This window comes from Leucopleurus acutus (assembly GCF_964270905.1).
Source record: "Leucopleurus acutus genome assembly, chromosome: 10".
Lineage (NCBI taxonomy): Eukaryota > Metazoa > Chordata > Mammalia > Artiodactyla > Delphinidae > Leucopleurus > Leucopleurus acutus.
The window spans coordinates 2,358,107-2,379,588 of NC_139153.1; the positions used below are offsets into that span (position 1 = coordinate 2,358,107).

The 21,482-nt window shown below is 46.5% G+C and overlaps 1 protein-coding gene across 2 annotated transcripts in view; it reads left to right on the top strand.

Moving 5' to 3' along the window:
• The window catches only part of RAB7A (RAB7A, member RAS oncogene family), a 58,028-nt gene that overhangs the window by 16,072 nt on the left and 20,474 nt on the right, over window positions 1-21,482 (top strand). Inside the window, exon 1 of one of the 2 annotated variants that reach the window (XM_082848940.1) lies at window positions 3,897-4,061. The exons of the other annotated variant lie outside the window; for it this stretch is intronic. The gene's annotated coding sequence lies outside the window, so the exon portion shown is untranslated. Of the gene's footprint in view, window positions 1-3,896; window positions 4,062-21,482 lie in introns of those variants that run through there. 2 annotated transcript variants of the gene reach the window in all.

A 21,482-nucleotide genomic window follows, 5' to 3' on the forward strand; every position in this document is an offset into this window, starting at 1 on the left:
TCCAATCCATCCCTACCCCACCCCTCTCCTCCCTGGCAACCACACATCTGTTCTCTATGTGTGTGAGTCTGTTTCTGTTTCATAGATATGTTCATTTGTGTTGTATTTTAGATTCCACATGTAAGTGATATCATATGGTATTTATCTTTCTGACTGACTTTGCTTAGTATGGTAATCTGTAGGTCCATCTGTGTTGCTGCAAATGGCATTATTTCTTTCCTTTTTATGGCTGAGTAATATTACAGAGCATGTGTGTGTGTGTGTGTGTGTACACACATATATATGTATATACATACACACACCCCACATCTTCTTTATCCATTCATCTGTCAATGGACATTTAGGTTGTTTCCATATCTTGGCTATTGTAAATAATGCTGCAATGAACATAGGGGAATGTATCTTTTTGAATTAAAGTTCTGTCTGGCTATGTGCCCAGCAGTGGGATTGCTGGATCATATGGTAATTCTATTTTTAGTTTTCTGAGGAACCTCCATACTGTTTTCCATAATGGTTGCACCAATTTACATTCCCACTAACAGTTTAGGAGGGTTCCCTTTTCTCCACACCCTCTCCAATATTTATTATTTGTACACTTTAAAAAAATTATGTGGATGCGTCGGGTCTTAGTTGTGGCATGTAGGATCTTAGTTGTGGCATGTATGCTCCAGAGTGCTCAGGCTCAGTAGTTGTGGCATGTGGGCTTAGTTGCCCCACGGCACATGGGATCTTAGTTTCCCGACTGGGGATTGACCCTACATCCCCTGCATTGGAAGGCGGATTCTTAACCACTGGATCACCAGGGAGTCCCTTGTAGCCATTTTTTTTTTTTTTTTTTGGCTGCACTGGGTCTTCGTTGAGGTGTGTGCCGGCTTCTCTTGTTGCAGAGCACAGGCTGTAAGCACGCGGGCTTCAGTAGTTGCAGCACCACAGGCTCAGGAGTTGGCGGCACGTGGGCCCTAGAGCATATGGGCTTCAGTAGTTGTGGTGCATGGGCTCAGTAGTTGTGGCTCACAGGCTCTAGAGCACAGGCTCCCTCCCCTTGTAGACTTTTCTTTTTTCTTTTTTTTTTCTTTTTTTTTTGCAGTACGCGGGCCTCTCACTGTTGTGGCCTCTCCCGTTGCGGAGCACAAGCTCCGGATGCGCAGGCTCAGCGGCCATGGCTCAGGGGCCCAGCTGCTCCGCCGCCTGTGGGATCTTCCCAGACTGGGGCACGAACCCGTGTCCCGTGCATTGGCAGGTGAACTCTCAACCACTGCGCCACCAGGGAAGCCCCCCCCTTGTAGACTTTTTAATGATGGCCATTCTGACCTGTGTGAGGTGGTACCTCATTGTATTTTATTTTATTTTTTTAATTTGGCTGCACCAGGTCTTAGTTGTGGCACGTGAGATCTTTAGTTGCAGCATGTGGGATCTTTAGTTGCGGCATGCAGGATCCTTTAGTTGCAGCATGTAGGATCTAGTTCCCTGACCAGGGATCGGACCCAGGCCTCCTGCATTGAGAGTGCAGAGTCTTAGCCACTGGGCCACCAGGGAAATCCCCCTCCTTGTAATTTTGATTTGCATTTCTCTAATAATTAGCTATGTTGAGCCTCTTTTTATGTGCCCGTTGGCCACCTGTATTTCTTGGGGGGAATGTCTGTTTAGGTCTTTTGCACATTTTTTGATTGGGTGGTTTTTTTGTTATTGAGTAGTGTGAGCTGTTTGTATATTTTGGCAATCAAACCTTTGTCAGTTGCATTGTTTGCAAATATTTTCTCCCAGTCCATAGGTTGTCTTTTCGTTTTGTTTATGGTTTCCTTTGCTGTACAAAAGCTTGTAAGTTTGATTAGGTCCCATCTGTTTATTTTTGGTTTTATTTCTGTTGCTTTGGGAGACTGACCTAAGAAAACATTGGTATGATTTACATCAGAGAATGTTTTGCCTATGTTCTCTTTTAGGAGTTTTATGGTGTCACGTCTTGTGACCTAAATCTAAAGAGTTAAAACTTTGAGGGACTTCTGTGGTGGTCCAGTGGTGTTAGGACCCCGTACTTCCACTGCATGGGGCGTGGGTTTGATGCCTGGTTGGGGAACTAAGATCCCACATGCCACGTGGTGCGGCCAAAAAAAAAAAAAGTTGAAATCGGGGATATTTCAAGAGATGGATTCAGCAGTGATTTTGTGGATATGATACCAAAGGCACAGGCAACAATAGAAAAAAAAGGTAAATTAGACTTTATCACAATTAAAAACTGTTGTGTTTCCAAGGACAGCATTAGGAGAGTAAAAAGCCTACAGAATGGGAGAAGATGTTTATAAATCATACACCTGATGAGACTTAATATTCAGAATACATATTTAAAGCTCCTGCAAGTCAACAACAAACAAGCAGTTTGATTAAAAATGGGTTCAGGACCCAAATAGACAATTCTCCAAAGAAGATATAGAAATGGCTGATCCACACACACAAAATACACAGCATCACTAGTCGATAGGAAATTCAAAACAGTGATATACTACTTCACACGGATTATGATGGCTCTTGTTTTTAAAAATGCAAAAAATTTGTGTTGGTGAGGATGTAGAGAAATGGGAACCCTCGTGTATTGCTGGTAGGAATGTAATATGGTGCTGGAGTTGTGGAAAGCAGTGTGGTGGTTCCTTAGAAGATTAAACAAAAGTACTGTTTGTCCTGGCACTTAGGTGTATATACCCACAAGATTTGAAATCAGGATCTCAAACAGATACTCGTACACTGTTGTTCACAGCAGAATTATTCACAACAGTCAACAGGTAGAGAGTACCTGTGTGCTCATCAAGTGGTAAATGGATAAGTCAAATATGGTATCTAGATACAGCGGTGTATTATTCACCATATAAAGGAATGAAGTTCTGGTGTGGGCTGCAATGTGGACGAATCTTGAAATGAAAGCATGCCAAGTGAGATAAGCCATTACAGGAAAGGAGAAATATTGTATGATCCCGCTTACAAAAGCTATTTAGATAAGGCCAATTCAGAGACAGAAGGTAGAATAGAGATTACCTCTCCCCTGCAGGGGGAGCAGGAAATGGGGTTATTGCTTAATCTGCATAGAGTTTCTGTTTGCCCTGATGAAAAAGTTCTGGAAATAGGTAGTTGTGATGGTTGCACCACAGGGTGATGTTCTTAACACACGCAGAAATTAAGATCAGTATCTTCTCTTCAAACAAGTTCTTTCTCCCAAATAAAAGCCAAACAGCATCTTAACTGACAGATCTCTGACCTTGAAATGTGATTTTGTAGTTACATCAAGGTTGGTAAACAGCAGTAGGGAAACTGAGAACCTCTATTCTAAAGCTGCTGTCCTAAGTCGACCACGCATCACCACCTTGTAGTGTGCTCAGCAGTGCTGCGTGGACCTGTGCAAGAGCACGCAAACCTGACCTAGTTACAGACTGTTCGGCCCTTTGCCTTTGCAGCGTGGTACTGGTGTGTTTCCACCTTGAGTTAGTGTTTGGCAGTGATATTCCTAAATGTTATCCGAGGCAAGCTGTGCATCGGTGATCTTCTGAGGCATGTGGATCTTTATTTTGCCAGAATCTTGCCAGCACAGTTTGAGTCCCTTTAAACCTATACTTCAGTAATAACCTGTGGATAGTAACCTTTGAAATGGAAGCAGAGTGTTTGGAAACTTCTGACATCCTGTTCTTTAGCACTTCCTCCTCAGCCTAAGGAGCTGGACTTTTGCCTGAGCCCTGCAGTCTGCCGGGTTTTCACATCTACCTGGTGTGATGGTTAATTTTGTGTGTCAACCTGACCGGGCAAGGGATGCCCAGGTATTTGCCTGAAGCATCATTCTGGGGGTGTCTTTGCCGTGTTTCTGGATGAGATTCACAGTTGAATGTGTGGACTGAGCAAAGCAGACTGCCCTCATCCAATCCTGGGAGGCCCAACTAGAAAGAAAGGCTGAGGAAGAGAATTCACTTTGTCTGCAGGTTTTCTCCTGTCTTCCATCTCAGACTGGATCTGACACCACCAGCTCGCCTGGTTCTCAGGCCTTCAAACTGCAGATCGTGGGACATCTCGGCCTCCATAATCACGTGAGAACTTCCTTACTAAATCTAAGTACTAAATCTCTTGTATGTATTATATAATCTCATACGGTGTTACATAAACATAAATCTCATATATATGAAGTTTATTTTGTTTTTTTTACAAACAAAAAAATTTTATTGTAGTTGAATTTTGTGTAAATTTCTGCTGTACAGCAAAGTGACAGTGGTACATTTATGTATACATTCTTTTTCTTTTTTTTTAACATCTCTCTTGGAGTATAATTGCTTTACAGTGTTGTTAGTTTCTGCTGTATAACAAAGTGAATCAGCTATACGTACACATATATCCCCACATCCCCTCCCTCTTGTGTCTCCCTCCTACCCTCCCTATCCCACCCCTCTAGGTGGGCACAAAGCACTGAGCTGATCTCCCTGTGCTATGCAGCTGCTTCCCACTAGCTATCTATTTTACATTTGGTAGTATATATATGTCAGTGCCACTCTCTCACTTCGTCCCAGCTTACCCTTCCCCCTCCCCGTGTCCTCAAGTCCATTCTCTGTGTCTGTGTCTTTATTCCTGTCCTGCCTTTACGTTCTTCAGAACCTTTTTTTTTTAAGTTTCCACATATATGTGTTAGCATTCGGTATTTGTTTATCTTTTTCTGACTCAATGAAGTTTATTTTTAACAACAGATTTTAAATATCACTTAAACGTAACTGGTAAAATGTGGGCTTATATATGGTGTCAGCAGAACCATTAGGCTCTGTTCCTTCATCCTAATGGTTCTGTTTCTCTGGAGAACCCTAACTAGTACATCTGGCGTTAATAGAGTTACTCTTCCTGGAGACAGGCCCCAGAGCATCATTATGCTGATCTTTTCCATACCTCTGCTTCACAAGTACTTCTTACAATTCAGGGAACTAGTCTGATTTGAGAATGGCCAGATGTACTCTGACTGGCAAAAAAGTCGTTGCAGTCGCCAAGCCAACAGGCTTTTTTTTTTTTTTCCGTACGCGGGCCTCTCACTGTTGTGGCCTCTCCCGTTGCGGAGCGCAGGCTCAGCGGCCGTGGTTCACGGGCCCAGCCTCTCTGCGGCATGTGGGATCTTCCCGGACCGGGGCTCGAACACGTGTCCCCTGCATTGGCAGGCGGATTCTTAACCACTGCGCCACCAGGGAAGCCCCAAAATGATTTTTTAAATTTCTATTTCAGTCATTCCTTCTGTATTCCTTCTACTCTCTCTTTTAAATTAGTTGATTTACAATGTTGTATTAGTTTCACGTGTACAGCAAAATGATACAGATATTTATCTATTCTATTTCAGATTCTTTTCCATTATAGGTTATTACAAGATACTGAATATAGTTCCCTGTACTATACAGTAGGTCCTTATTTTTTTATCATGTATTCCTTCTACTGGCATTCATGTGTTAAAAATTTTTTCCCACTTGTCAACGGGCAAATTTTTCTCCACTTGTACAGTTCCTTTTTTCCCCCCCCATAAATTTATTTATTTTTGTCTGCGTTGGGTCTTCGTTGCCGTGCGCGGGCTGTCTCTAGTTGGTGGCGATCGGGGGCTGCTCTTCATTGTGGTGCACAGGCTTCTCGTTGCGGTGGCTTCTCGTTGTGGAGCACGGGCTCTAGGTGCGTGAGCTCAGTATTTGTGGCTGTCAGGCACTAGAGTGCAGGCTCAGTAGTTGTGACGCACGGGCTTAGTTGCTCCACAGCATGTGGGATCTTCCTGGACCAGGGCCCAAACCCGTGTCCCCTTCATTGGCAGGCGGATTCTTAACCACTGTGCCACCAGGGAAGTCCTACAATTCCTATTGAAAAGACAGGATACACTAATTGTTTTTCTCTAATCATGGGCTTTCAGAGTGAGGAATTATTATATGAAATAATCTTCATCAGAATTTACACTTTGTAACATTTTTGGTAGCTGATTATAAAGTCATGACTGCAGAAAGGAATCGTATGGTACATTTAGTGCAGTCTTACACTTGCTCTCCTGATGAGTGTCCTGTCTTCTGCTTACCATGACAGTGTTTTCCCAGTGCTTCTTGGTATATCCTGCTTTATTCAGCAACTGGTGGTTATTCCGTTTCCCTGATTCAAAACTCATTTGTTAAACCACTGGTCCGGATCCTGTCCTCTGGAGTAATGCAGTTGGGCACACGTTTATTGTGTATTGAGGCTGCCAGTGTTTGAGTGCCTTTTTTCAGTGGAGCACATCAGAGTTCATGTGATGTTTTTGCGTTTGTGTCTGTATAGGTAGAGGGGCCAGCTGAGAACCTAGAGATTTCTTCACGTTAGAAGGTGTTCCGGTGTTATTTGGGTTGGGTTAGGCAGGATAGGTGAGTAGGTGTGAGAAGCAGTGACGGTGAGGAGAGGCAGGAAGGTCATTCCAGTTAAAAACATGTCATGGCAGAGTCCGAGGTAGATGAGTTGAGGGCGCGGGAAAGGGACTGGATCTGGAGAAGTGGGAAGCTGTGGGCAGGAGCCTGGTGTGCGGTCAGGGCCATCACTGCACTGCTCCTGGTTGCCGTGGACTGGGTGGAGGGTTCCTGGCACCCTCCCAGGAGAACCTGGAAATCCACGTCCCGCCCAGCGTGGTGACGGTGAGACATCTCGTGATTTCACCTCTCTTCTCCGTTTTTGACTTTTTAGTCCTGGGGGCCCAGGTTATTTTGCTTACGTGTAGTTTGTTCTGTGTTCATTGGTTGATGCCCGTTGGGGTGTGTGTGTTGGGAGTTGTACTTCAGCACAGGTGGACTGGCTGGGGCTTACTGGTGTCCCTGAGGGCTGTGTGTGTTTGTAGCAGATGCTTAGTTCTTGATTAGACTCTTGCTGCTGTTCCTTGTATCTTTAAATGTTAAGAAAGAATATATCTTAATTTTAAGTTTTGTATTTGGTGGAAGATTCCCTCAGTCATGGGGCTCATCTCCGGAAGAAGGGTGGAGACTAAAATAGGTTCTGTAATTGAGCTGTCACAGGACAAGGAGCCCCACAGCACACTGAGTTGGAGAACGTTGTACTGGATTAATGTCACCAGGACCCAGTTGTAGCTCCAGGAATTTGAGAAGTAGAGACATGTTGGTCTCTGGCTCCTCTGCCTCTTCATTCTCATATCTTCTCAGGAACACACCCACCTTTTACAGAGTTAGGAATTCAGTGAAGGCCCAAGAAGAGGAAATTACTTACCTCAACTTGCACAGCTCGTAAGTTTCAGAGCCCAGATTTGAACCAGAGCCTTCAGGTCCCAAGCCCTTGGTTGGTCTCTCATCCCCCAAGTTCCTCTTGCATGTGAGTGAGGAGCAGATCTGAGCCCCTCTGGGGGAAAGGAATTGGGAATGCCCCTGCAGCCATAGCCTGCTGACCAGCCTTGTGTGACCAGCTGTAGACCAGTAGGAATCTTGTCGCTCTTCATGTTCTCTTCAGAGTATTGCGTTTTTGCCTCTGAAGATGAACCAAAATGCTTAAAACTTTTTTGGAAATGTTGGCTGTTTAAGTCTAGTTGTTGGGTTTTTGGTTGTTGTTTTTGGTTTGGGGGCGCTGGGGGGGCGAGCGGAATGCAGGATATTAGTTTCCCAACCAGGGATCAAACCTGCGCCCGCTGCAGTGGAAGCACGGAGTCTTAAAAACTGGACCACCATGGAAGCCCCTAGGTGATGGGTACTGTTAAAAGGTAATTTTCAAGAAAATGTAAGATCATGACTGTCATTTAAATACGAAATGAACAAAGAACAGACATACATGGAAGTTGGTAATGTTGCAGGGAACCTGCAGTTGGACACAAAACTGTCTTTTCCATGGTGGAAATTTGTCCAGATAGAATTCATTTGTGTAGACAAGAGCCATTTGTTCTACCATCATTACTACAACCTACAGTTGGTCAAGGGCAGTGAGACCCCAGAGTCTAAGTAGTGCATCATTTCCCATTGGAGGCATCCCATACTTTTTTTTTTTTTTGGCTGTGCTGGGTCTTAGTTGCAGCACGCAGGATCTTTAGTTGCGGCATGTGGGATCTAGTTCCCTGACCAGGGATTGAACCTGGGCCCCCTGCATTGGGAGCGCAGAGTCTTAACCACCGGACCACCAGGGAAGTCCCCCATACTCTTTTTAATTGCAAGTTTCCTTACAGCATATGAGTTGATAATGCTACTCTTTCTACTTCTTTCCTTTCATATAAAAATTTTTAAACACTTGTTTAAAAAATGTTTTTGTTGGGGAGGCTTTGTGAATTGAAGCCCCAGTGGTTACGTATTAGGTTTAATGTACTTTGATGACATGATATGAAATATGGTCTTTATTTTAAAGCTGATGTATTTGGGAACATTTTCTTCTTCAAGTATCTGTTCTGAGAATGATGACCCTTGTGACAAGGTATGGGGCTCCTGGTACTCCTATATTCCTGGTATCTGACTTGGAAGCAATACCCAAGGTTTTGAGCCTGTAGACCCTTAAACTTTGGGCAAGAGTTTGCTGCTGTAACTAGCATTTCCCCTGGGGGTAACTCCACCTGTGCGCTTCAGTGTCGGAGAGGTAAATGCTGTGTAGCCATCGTTTTGTATTCCTTTGATCTTATTCTTTGGAGAGGTGGAGGGGTTTGGGTGTTGTGACAGTGCAGAAGTTGAAATTGAAGTTCACTGTTTGGAAGAAGCAAACCAGTCTTTGGAACTAAAGGGCTCTTGCATCCCTGGACAGCCAGCGGCCATTGAGAGTCCTTATGTCTTCAGTTAAACGTGAGGAGGGTGGGCTGCCCTGCAGGGAGAGTCCTCTTTGGGGGTCTGTTGACTGGAGAATAGCAGGAGTGCGGAGGAGGAGAGGCAGCACTAATGCAACCTTCACATTTGTAGCCTGGCCTTTGGCCACAGCTTGTGTTGACTTGGGGAGGAAGGCTGCTGGCTTAATGATGCTCTCCACCTCGCCCTCCTGGGGACTCTGCTTGAATCTGTCTTCCATTGGTCTCCACCTTTCCTCTCTTAGGAGGGTAAAGGACACATTTGCTTCTCATCTGATAGAGCTCAGCCTGCCTCTCTGACTTCTTTCCCTCTGTCTTGGTGGCATGTTGTATCACGTGACCTGGGCTTCCCTGCCTGAGATTCTAGAACGTGGACCCGTGAGCAGTGGCGTTAACTTGTTGGCGCCTAACGTGACCAGGCGTATTACATTCTGCAATGTTTGCTGTACTTGTTTTGGAGCTGTGGAGACAGATTATCACTTACCTGACTGGATTTTTGTGTTTTGTTTTGGCTTCTTGATTAGGAAGTGGCCAGGAAGAAATTGTTTTGAAATGTAAGTCTAGCTGTGTGAGACACCTCAGTCACCATGGTTCTTCCAAGGGTTCTTGAGAACAAAATACGTGTGACCACCTTCTGCAATCGCATCCAGCTCCTAAGAGGATGTAATGAAACTCTCTACACTGTCAGGAGAAGACTTTCACACCTAATCAAAGGAGGATTTCAAGATTTGGTTGACGTTTTCGTACTTTGACCTTACGCAGGCAGATTGGTCAGCGTGACCTGTGTCTGGTCCTTGATGCTCCTTGTGTGGTTCACAGTACGGTTTGCTTTCAAACAGTTAACTGGACCTCAGTCTCAGTGGGTTACAAAGGACCTAGGGTAGTGTTTGGACACTCCTAGGCTGCTAGGACCAGTGGCTCCAAATATTTTGAAGTGGTTATGATGCAGCCAATATCTTGCTGTAATATTCTAACGAAAAATTCGCATGTTAACTAATACTTTCTAAAGTTTGCTCTTGAGGAGCTAGTATCTTTACTGTGTTTTCAAGAGTGAAAGAAGATGGGCTAGATAATCGGTAATTAATGACCATAAATCGAGATATGAGACGTTTGAGGACTGTCTACTAATGCTAGTAAAATCCTCCAGGGTTGTTTAGGCCAACACCATACGATAAAACTTCCGGTGATGATGGAAATGTTCTCTGTGCTGGCCAGCGCGGTAGGTGCTAGCTGTGTGGCTTGTGAGCACTTAGTGTGGCTGGTGTGGCTGAGGAGCTGTATTTGATTTCATTTAAATGGCTAGTGACTGCTGTGTAGGATAGCACAGGCCTAGACCAGCCTTTCTCAACCTTTTTTTTTTTTTTTTGCGGTACGTGGGCCTCTCACCGTTGTGGCCTCCTCCGTTGTGGAGCACAGGCTCAGGACGCGCAGGCCCAGCGGCCATGGCCCACGGGCACAGCCGCTCCGCGGCATGTGGGACCCTCCCAGACCGGGGCATGAACCCGCGTCCACTGCGCCACCAGGGAAGCCCTGTCAACCATTTTTGATTATTGCACCTCCCTTCTGCTCCGCAGGGCTTTTTAGATTTTTTCCCCCTAATTGTCTCCCCTACCCCAGTAAAGTTTTAATACCATGCATGTACTGTGTCTATCTGTTTTTATATTGCAGCTTCTAGAGGGCCACAAACCATTGTTAATAACATCCCTGCTGGGAATGCATGGCCTGGACTAAGCAAGGGTTGGCATTGTCGAGAAGCTTAGCCCGATGGCAGTACGCTTCCTGAACAGTTAGAATGACTGCTAAGGCTGGTGGTACCTGTGAGTACAATTAAGAACATCAAAGCTGAGTGAGTTTTTAGAGGTTTGTAAAATTCTCCACATCCTTATGGCATCACCATGTGTTAGTAATGGACGGTACTTTTACAAAGAGGCAGGCATTTTAAGAAGTACAGTGAATCTGATCTAGTCAGGGTAAGCAACCAGGAAGTTGAGTGATCTGGAAGCCACGTTGTGTCGACAGGAGTTGAGAAAAGATGTTGGCACTGGTGATGGAGTGTCTGAGTGTCTCTAAATCCCTCTGCAGCCTTTGACAGTGGAACACTGCACAGGAGGGAACACTGCACAGGAGGTACTTCATGGTCACTGTGAGTGTGCAGGCAGGAACTGGGCGAGGTGTCGGTGCCACGGAAGAAGTGTCTCTGCTAATAAAAGCTCAGGATAAAATGACTTCTAAGGACCCATTATGGCCGAGTTTAAGGTGATTTGGCTTTGTTCTACCCTTGGCCTCACTGTTTTTTTTTTCCCTATCTATTTATTTATTTATGGCTGCGTTGGGTCTTCGTTGCTGCGTGCGGGCTTTCTCTAGTTGCGGCGAGCAGGGGCTCCTCTTCATTGCAGTGCACGGGCTTCTCATTGCAGTGGCTTCTCTTGTTGTGGAGCATGGGCTCTAGGCGCAGGCTTTAGTAGTTGTGGCACACGGGCTCAGTTGCTCTGCGGCATGTGGGATATTCCCGGACCAGGGCTCGAACCCGTGTTTCATGCATTGGCAGGTGGATTCTTAACCACTGCGCCACCAGGGAAGCCCCCTCACTGTTTTTAGAATCACAAAGAACCCCTTGTCCAGCAAGGAGTTGTGAAATAGCCAGCTGAATGTGGCCACTGAAGTTTCCAGTTTAACACTTGAAAGCTACAAAACAGAATGCTTTGTTCAGCTTACAGAGAATTATGATGGCCTCCTTTTGAAATAAGAAGTGTTTGTAGTTTTCTGTAGGTAAACCCCAGCCTCCAACCCAGTAACTGACACCTACTGGACCCTCAGCAGGTGTTTGAACTGAACTATGTGTTCTTACCCCTAGGTCATGGTTAGTGACCACTGTTACTGAAAAAAATGGGGATACATGATTGGACATGTTTAAGTCTGAAGCATGGAGGACAGATCGCAGGACATGGGATGTTCTAGTCTGAGGTCGTCCGATGGACGTGGGTCAGGATCTTGGGAGCCACCCTCCTAGGGCGCACATGCCTATAGAGTGAATGCACAACAGTAGAACAGAGGCAGGAATTCAAACTGTAAGTCGCTTAGTGACCCAGTGCCCATTTCTCAGTTCTGCTTTTTCTTCCATGGCATTGGCCATGGATCTTCCTCCAGTGACAGGTCTCATGCCAGATATGACTCCACTCCAGTGTTTGCTGATGTACGGCACAGGGCCTCAGTGCTGGTGTACAGTGTGGTTTTAGGAAGCACGTAAGTGAAGGTGCGATTTGTCTTAGATGAATAACTAGGACCTCAGACACATTTATGTGGGTTAATGCAAATATAGCAAAAGTCAAACAGGTAGTATGAGGCTGTAGTGATGAGATTTGGAAAGTGAAGTAATGCTAGTTGACTAGGTACACGTTTTTATTCACTGTTAGAAAAGCCCTCATGTCATAATAGCCACTTATTGAGTAGATGTAATGAGCCAGATAGAGCTTTCTCTGCGTTATCTCACTTGTAGGGGATGCTCGTTTTTCACATGAAAGCACATTTAAGTTCACACAGCTGGATGTGCGAGATGGGATTTCATCCCATGATTGTGACCCAAAGCCCATAGTCTTTGCATGACCGTTGCACCTCCCCTGTGGAGGGGTGGCCTTTAAATTGCCTTGCTTGGTCAGTTTCTAGCCGTCCTTCTCTCCCTGGTGTTCAGTACAACCATTTATCTGCCTCCCTGAGAGTTCGGGAGCGCCCGCTTCTGACTATCATTCAGTGGGGCTGTGATCGCAGGATCCTTAAGCAAACTGGAATGGGACAGTCAGAGCAGAACTATAAAATAGAACCTGGCCTGGTGCCTTGCACTTAGATACCCCGTGAAAATTTCAATGTTGGAGAAGCCAGTGATTCTTGTTGGAAGAACTCTGGAGCTGGGCTGCCTCATTTCAAATCCTGGCTCCAGGGACTTTCCCTAGTGGTCCAATGGTTAAGAATCCGCCTTCCAATGCAGAGGACGTGGGTTTGATCCCTGGTCGGGGAACTGAGATCCCGCATGCCGCGGAGCAACTAAGCCCATGCACCGCAACTGCTGAGCTCTTGCGCTCTAGAGCCTGTGCACCGCAACGAAAGATCCCTCATGCCGCAACGAAGATCCTGCATGCCACAACTATGTTATTTAACATAGATAAATAAATATAAAAAAAAAATCCTGGCTCCAAGATGACTAGCTGTGTGGCCTTGGACAAGTTACCTTACTTTTCTGTGTGTGTACGTTTTGAGTTCTAGGGAGAGGCTGCCATTTGAGCCCGAGCTGAATGGAAAAACATTGCAAATGCCAGGACAGTTCTCCCTGTGGCAGAGGCTGGTGCCCAAGGGGTGGGGACGCTTGCTCTGTGCCTCCTCCTTTTACCTGCCTGATGGTTGGACATAATCTACCTGGGCTAGAGCTGAGGAGCAGCACCGAGGGCTGCGGAGGCCTCTAACGGAGCAGCGCTGTGCGCGAGCGGCCACCGAGTCCCCTCTTGGCCCAGGCAGACCTTAGTGAGAGGCGGGGCTAGCCGCGAAAATGATCCAGGCCTGGGACTTGCCTGGTGGTCCAGGAGGTAAGACTCAGCGTTTCCAGTGCAGGGGGCCCAGGTTCGATCCCTGGTCGTGGAGGTAGATCCCGTGTGCCGCAGCTAAGAAGCCTACATGCCACAGCTAAGAAGCCCGCATGCCGCAACTAAGAGTGCGCATGCTGCAACTAAATAAAAAAGAAAGAAAAACAACATCCTGCATGCCACAACGAAGATTGAGCATTCTGCAACTAAGAGCTGGTGTAGCAATAAATAAATATTTTTTAAAAGAAAATGATCCAGGCCTGGGGAGGAAACGGAGCTGCCAAGGCATTTCTTTATGTCTTGTGTAATCCGTCTAGATTTTTGCCTACTCCCTTAAACCTTTACTGCTGAAGGATCACAGATCACTGCACACAAGAAAGTAATGTCTCCACCTTTTAAGCAAGAGCACAGACGACAGTTAATACTGTGGTGGATCCAGAGAATGTGCCCTGGTGAGAATGGTCAGCCAGGCTTTTCCTGCTGAGTGATGGGCAGGAGGCTTAAAGTCTTCATGTGAATAAGCGCTAGCCTTGTGCTCGGAAGCTTGGCATCATCCGTGTGGGCCGAGCCTAGCAGAAGGTGCTCGCGGGGGCAGCCCCTGGACCCGTGTCTCCACCAGGGAAGGCTGTGCTCTCCAGGCCCGTGTGGGGCCCCGTGGGAGTTGTCCCCAAGCCCTCACGTGCGGGGCCCCGTGGGGAGTGGCAGGTGCACCTGAGACGGAGCATCTGGGGGGAGATGAGGCCTGTTGGGAGCAGTGTTGCCAGATGAGACGAGGCGGCTCCCTCGAAAGGTTGCCTGGAGCAGCGAGGTGGCTGTCTTGGGCTTTGCGTGCAGCGCAGGCCTCCCACCTTGGTGACGTTGTACTCCTGTGTCCCGCCTGTCTTGGCCCCAGGCCTGACGCTCCAGCGTCCTGCTTTCTCATCTCAGTCCCCTAGCACTTTCCCCTGGGCTTCCTGGGACTGTCTCTGAAGCTTATGAGGAGTTGACAACACTGCAGCTTCCTGACAGTTTGGACACGCTGAGCACTCCTTCTGAGGCATCGCTGTGCAGCTGTTTAGTCTTGCTTTGGAAAATGTTCGGTGTTTCTGCCGGTTGGGTTCTCTCTTCTACACCACTCTTGTCTAGAAGTCCATATTTGTCCTGCCCTGCGTATTGTTTGTCTTCTTGCCACCAGGCAGCAGCCTCTAGGAGGCAAGGCCCCACCAGCATCGTCCTTCGCACTCTCGTCCAGGGAGTGTTGCTGTTCCCGTGTTCGCACAGTGGTGCAGACTGAAGTCATAAATCCAGCACAGTTAACACTGAAACTTAAGATGTAACTAAGTACAACCATATCTTTTAAAAATAGGTTTGATTGCAAGATTACCCCAGGCCCTCTAGTATTGGAGGAGAGGTGAGTATGATAAAATTCAACTGAGTTCATGTTTTTCATAGTCTTGGAAATCTCTGTGAACTGTAACATGGAAGTAGGTGAATGTGAATCTCAGAATACCTGTTCCTTACCAGATCCTTGAGTCAGTTAAAGCAGTGGCTCTTGAACTTTGCAGAGTACAAACTGATTCAGCAAGGCAGGAAATTCCACACGTCCTGCGCACCGCCCCCAGCCATTTACGACCCTTGTGTGGGCACCCTCTTCGGGCATATTCCATTCTGGGTTGGTCAGAGATACTGGCAGTATCTCTGCTTTTAGTGGGATTTTCCTACAGTGAAAGGTAACTACTACTCAGATTCTTTATCACATCTGTATTTTGATCCATGTCTGTCCTCCACTCAGTTAATATATTTGCCACTTAAAGACATTTTGAGCATTAACCAAGCAAACCATATGCTTAATGGAGTGAAGACCTTCTCTTTTTTATGTCAGGGTCACTTCAAACTTAGCATGTCTAAATCAAACATAATTCCCTTCCAGAAAACACCTGGCTCTTTTTCAGGGTTCCCTGTCCGAGGATGCTTTTGGTTGCATTGCGTATGAACCTGGGCGCCTCGTGGCACGCCCCTCGTGTCCTGCCTCTTCTGAGTCCAGTTCACTGCTTGGTGCTGCCCCGCTCTTCTTGGCCCTGGGAGCACCTCCGTTCCCCTCAGTCTCACCGTGGCTCTGGTGCAGTCCCCTTGCCTGGAGGTTACAGCAGCCTCTTCACGTCTGCTGTAGGCTCTCCTGCTGCTGAACACGTCCCCCTCCCCCCGCGGCAGGCAGGTTGATGGCTTCACAGTATGAACACTGCTGTGTAAGAATCGCACACGGTGGGCTTCTCAGTGCTCTGGTTTCAGGGCCCCGCCGTGGCCTGCTAGGTCCCCTGTGGTCTGGCCGTCAACCCCCAGGTGTTCGTTTCTCCCTGCAACAAGGCGTTTGCATGCTGCATGCGCTGGTTTTCCTGCCAGGGAAATTTTGGCGTGCTTTTCCACCTTCAGATCCAGATTCAGTCAGATCTTCCTGGAGGAATCCTTCCCTGACTCCCCCAGCTAAGGTAATTACCCTTAAAATTAATTTAATATGTCTCAATCACGGTAGTCTTTTAAAGTAGTAACATCTTCCTGCTGACTTCCCACGTGGAGGTGGTGGTTCTAAATGGAACATCAGACCAGCAGCCTATTTGCTAGTATCATTACAGTAGTAAGTCTTACTTGGAGCGTACAGGTTATGCATTATCTGCAGACCACGTATTTCAAGCTGTATAACCCTAGTATCTCACAACAAACGGCACCCCTGCATGGATGGCAGCGGCGCTCGGTTAGAGGACCGCAGTCCAGGGCGGAGAGCCTTTCGAGGATGGCGGCAGAGGTGAAGATGGTCTTGCAGGTGACTGTCGTCGTGTCCTGCACTGCCCGCAGGCTTCCACATGGTCAGAGAGCCATGCCCTGAAGGTTGACCTCTTCCACCCAGAGGGCCCTGTAGAGCCCCATCCTCCCCTGGCAGTGCAGGAGAGTGTAGCGGACACAGTGGAGGGAGGGTGAGTCCGTCCTGGGCTCTTGGGAGGTCAGAGGGAGCTTCTCAATGAAGGTGGCATTTGACCTTAAGGGAGTGAGGAACAGCTCACCACAGACAAAACCTGGTGCCCTCGGAGTTTATAACCAAGATTTAAGGGTTTAAGGTTATTCTGAAACAGTTGTGTTGAATGAAGGGAAATTGGGAACTGGACAGTGGAAGGGCACAGAAGGTGTGCTAGGCCAGGCTGATGACTCAGGGGAGAGGAGAATAGTGCAAACAAGGCAAAGGCCGGTCACAAGTCAAAAGGAGGCCTAACTGCCTAGATGCCTGTTGTACATTCAGAGGTACTGATTGTCGTGCCCAGTTGCTAAGTTCTGTGTTCCAGTCTAATCACGTCTGCATTCCTAGAACACCAGCACTGTCCTGAGTGCCCTGGAAATGACTGGATGATTCCACAGAAATGGCTTTTGGCCTCCTACATTTTTCTCTCCTTCACTTCCTTGTACCTGCTTTTGGTCCCTGTACCACCTGATCGTGGAGTTTCAAAACATCTCCAGTTTCCATCTTTCTTTGTTGGTGGGACATTTTTGCTACTGTTTGAAGTTATGACTTCAGTTTTAGTTCTGTAGCTTTTAAAACGTTACTCAGTGATGCTTTCTTTTGCCTCTCCCCTGGGCTTAGAACTTGGAAGCCATTTTCATTTTTAACCCAAGCCAGTCTGTCACACCCCGTCCTTTTTCCTCTTTCTTGTAGTAGAATATTTCCTAGATTTGCTAATAACCCTTGGGTTGTTAAAGTGGCCACGCTTCAACTCCCATCCCCAAGGACACGCTGGCCACCCTTAACACTAAGTTGTCTCAACCTTCCTGCTTCCCCAGGTGAGATGAGCGGTTAAAATGCTTATTAGCCTGGAGACAGTCAGTAGTGAGCTTGCAAGGGAAGCAGTTGGTGATGAGAGCTTACTACATACATCAGAATGGTCTCTTTGAGCTCAGGCCTCTGGGTAACTAGTCCTCCTTCACGCATTTGTGACCTGTGTTCCCCAGGCCCGTCAGGCAGACCTCCCTTCTGTACCCAGCATGACTTCCTTCCTTCGTTCCACCTCCTGGCTGGGAGGTGCTGTTGAGAAACGCTTTTTTTATTTATTTATTTATTTATTTTAACATCTTTATTGGGGTATAATTGCTTTACAATGGTGTGTTAGTTTCTGCTTTATAACAAAGTGAACCAGTTATACATGTACATATGTTCCCATATCTCTTCCCTCTTGTATCTTCCTCCCTCCCACCCTCCCTACCCACCCCTCCAGGCGGTCACAAAGCACTGAGCTGATATCCCTGTGCTATGTGGCTGCTTCCCACTAGCTATCTACCTTACGTTTTGTAGTGTATATATGTCCATGCTTCTCTCTCGCTTTGTCACAGCTCACCCTTCCCCCTCCCCATATCCTCAAGTCCGTTCTCCAGTAGGTCTGTGTCTTTATTCCTGTCTTACCCCTAGGTTCTTCATGAGAGACATTTTTTATTCACTTTACAAACATTTTATGGCTGTTTCCTGATACTTCAGAACCCTTGCACAGTGCCTTTTAGCCACTGGAATGAAGTTGTCTTGGTGGTATTATTGGCTGAAAATTCTGATCTCATTCTGACTTTTCTCTTTCCTTCTTAAGCTCCTCTGGGATTGGAATCCAAATTCATATTTGTGTCACCTTTTTCTCTCTCAAACTGATATTAAAAGAAGTTACCTGTGGGACTTCCCTGGTGGCCCAGTGGTAAAGAATCCGCCTTACAATGCAGGGGACACAGATTCGATCCCTGGTCAGGGAAATAAGATCCCACATGCCCTGGGGCAGCTAAGCCTGCGCACCACAACTACTGAGCTCCTGTGCCTAACTAGAGCCCGTGTGCTGCAAACTACAGAGCCCACGCGCCCTGGAGCCCATGCACCACAAGAGAAGAGAAAACCCGCGCACCACGAGAGAAGAGAAAACCCGCACCCCACAACGAGAGAAGAGAAAACCCGCATGACACAACTAGAGAGAAGGCCGCACACCACAACGAAGAGCCCACGTGCCACAGCAAAAGATCCTGTGTGCCACCACTAAGACCCAGTGCAGCCAAAAATGAATAAAATAAATAAATAATAAATCTTTAAAAAAAAAGTTACCTGTTCTTATCAAAACCCTAACATAATTTTTTGCTAGACATTTCTAACCTCAGACGTCTGCGGTGGCAAAAGTAACACTCCTGCTTGCCCCGCAGCCAGAGGCTGATGATCACAGATGGCCAGAGAGGATTACCAAGCCTTAATCTGGGATACATCTGCCAGAAAAGTTTGTCAAATGTTTTTGTTAATGAAAACGAATGTATAAAGTCTTGATGGCTCTTCCAGATATTCCTTGTGTATTAAAAGTGTGAATTGCATTTACAGTTTTTACTACAGGAAATCTCAGGTGTTATGAACCTCCCTGCCTCCCACCAGTGACTCAGCCTCAGTTATCATCTCACCCCGTCTTTGGTGGCTGTGCACGTGGTCTCACCCTGTAGGTTATTTGAAGCATGAAATGCCGTTACGATCTTGGTGATCACCCCAGTGTAGTGGCTGAGATGAAGGCCTTTGTAATCAGTCCTGGGCTCCAATCTTATGTCTGAATATTTTTAGAAATGCAGTGATCACTTATGAGCTTCTGTGTCCTCATCTGTTAACTGGGAATTCAACCCTCTGGGCTTGTCCTGAGGATTAAGTAGACGACCTCACGGAGGCCTGGGGTGCAGTTCACTAGCTGGAATTTGCTTCTTGCTGTTTCATGAGCTGTGCCCTTCCACTCTTTAGGTCCTAGTCTGCTTCCTCAGTTTGGAAAGTTAAAAAAAAGAGTCTGCCTACAACAGACGCTACTGTTCAGCTTGACGACCAACACGGTAATATTATGTGAGCTCAGATGCCTTCCCTGTCTCTCCACGTAACCTTCTTCAAAACTTTATCAGCAGACATCGCTTGCCTCCCTCTCTCGAGCCTTGAAGTCCGTCAGTTTGGAGAGCGAGAAGACGGCTGGGTTTCTCTAATGGTCAGGAACAGAGCCCAGACTCTCGGAGGCAGTGGGATGCTGGGTAAAGTTTAGAATGGTACTTCTTTTCTGCTCAGAAGCCTACAGCTTGCGAAGTCTGTGTCCCAGTGTTGCTTCCTTCGCGGTGTTATATTTAGACCGTGTGTGCAGTAAATCACAGTCTAGTAGGTAAAATAGGCAGAGACCATCAGACAACTGAGAAGTACATGGTGGAAATGTTTGACTCTCCTAATGTAAGGAGTACAGATAGAACCCGCTGACCCTCATTTGTAGCTAGCTATCTGATTAACAGTGGTTTGTGCCAATGATAGCTGGGGGTGGTGAAATTGAAATACTAGTTCATTGCTGGCACGGGTGGAAATAGTTATTCTGGAAACTAATTTGTCAGTGTATTTCAAGGGCCTTTCAAATACTTATACTATTTAGCTGAGTAATAACTCATTTGTGAGTCTGATCAGATTGTATACATGGGTTCATCTCATAACTAAAAGCAGCCAGTTAATAACAAAGGAGTGGGATTATCCATATGCTGATGTATTACCAGCCTTAATAACGTGGGAAGATATTTAATGTAGAACAAAATGGGATGCAAAGTTATGAACAGCATGATCTCAGCCGTTCGAAGGAAAACTGGAAAGACTTATATACCCTGATGCTAATAGTGATTGCTTCTAAGAGGTGGAACTGTGTTTGGCCTTTGTCTTTGCTTCATTCTTTTGTACTTTTCTGAACGTTGTACAGTTCAGTACTTTAATGGGGGCAGAAAAGTCAACTGTCTGGTTAGGCTGTAGCTGTTAAAGGCAGGCAGCTTGGAAACACAGACCAAGTAAAAATGTTAATGGACTATAGAAAATCAATTGGTTTAACTGTCCCAGCTTTGTTGAACCTTTAGCGCTTGTTCAGATATTTCGTGCCATCGTTAGTTTTGTATCAGACACACATGCAAACCAGAACAGCAGTTTTTGACCTCACGTCACTGATTTTCCAAACCTTGTGTGTGCGCCTCAGTCCCCAGAGGGAGCTTTTTTAAATGCCTACTTCCTGGAGAACCAGGGGAAAGCTGGTATTGCTGAGTGGCAGGGCAGTCCGGTGTTGGGTCTGGGCTTACACACCTGTTAACTCCAGCTCTGCCACTTGATTGCTGTGTGACCTTGGACGTGATGACACCTCGTTCAGTTTCATCCCCTGCGTTTTACACTGTTGTCTTGACGGCTTTGCAGACACTTTGCTCTCACCTCCTTGGCCCTGCATCTCCCTACAGAGCCTCACCTCCACTCGAGCATAGTCAGCGTGTTTCTGATCACCAGGCAAAGTCGTTCCACCTCCACGAATTCAGACTTTGCAGTGGCCTGCTGACCCCCAGCTTCCTCTCTTCCCCTCTCCAGCCCTTTATCCTCGTTGCCCTCCGCTGACCCCTCTCCGTCAGTCCCTTTCTGTCCTCACTGACCCTGCCTAGCCCAGAGCTGGGGACGGTATTTTCCTGATATTTTTACCTGCTTGGGGCTTCCTTGTTTTGTCTGCCTTTATGGCCAGCTGGCTGCTGTGCTTCAGCAGTGAGGAAGGCGGCAGCTCCAGCTGATGGGGGGAAGTTCTGGTTTTTGATTCATTACACGGGAAACACTGTACGTGAGGGAAAGAATCGATTCAGCGTATGGAATAGTTAGTGTTCTAAAAAAATGCTTGTTCTTCCAAGGAAGAACGCACCCCAGAGCACACTGATCAAGTTTGGTTTGATAGCAGAAGGAAGGAAGTGTGTTCGGAATATATCTTATTCTAGAAAGGCTTTTAGAGAGCTTCCTGGATTAATGGATGCTATCTAAAATGTTCATTTCCAGGCAACAGGGGTTAGGGACCTCATATAGCTCCTTCCGTTCTCTCTGCCTGCTTCCCTTTCTCCTGTAAAAGTGTAAAAGGGAAGTGGTCTGTGCGTTGAAGAATGGTTTTCCACTTAGAAATTTCTAACTTGGTAGGATTTTTAAAAGTAATTTCAGTCTTCAAAAATTCGTGAAGATGGTGGTGGAAATGGATAACAGAAAGCAGAGACTGCCAGTGAAGGTTCTAAAGCCACTGCTTCTTGTGGCAAAAGTTGTGTTCAAGGTTTCGTTTGGTTTTATTTTTTTCTTAGCTCTTTTCTAGAAACAAGTGCCCCATTCTTGGTCCTGG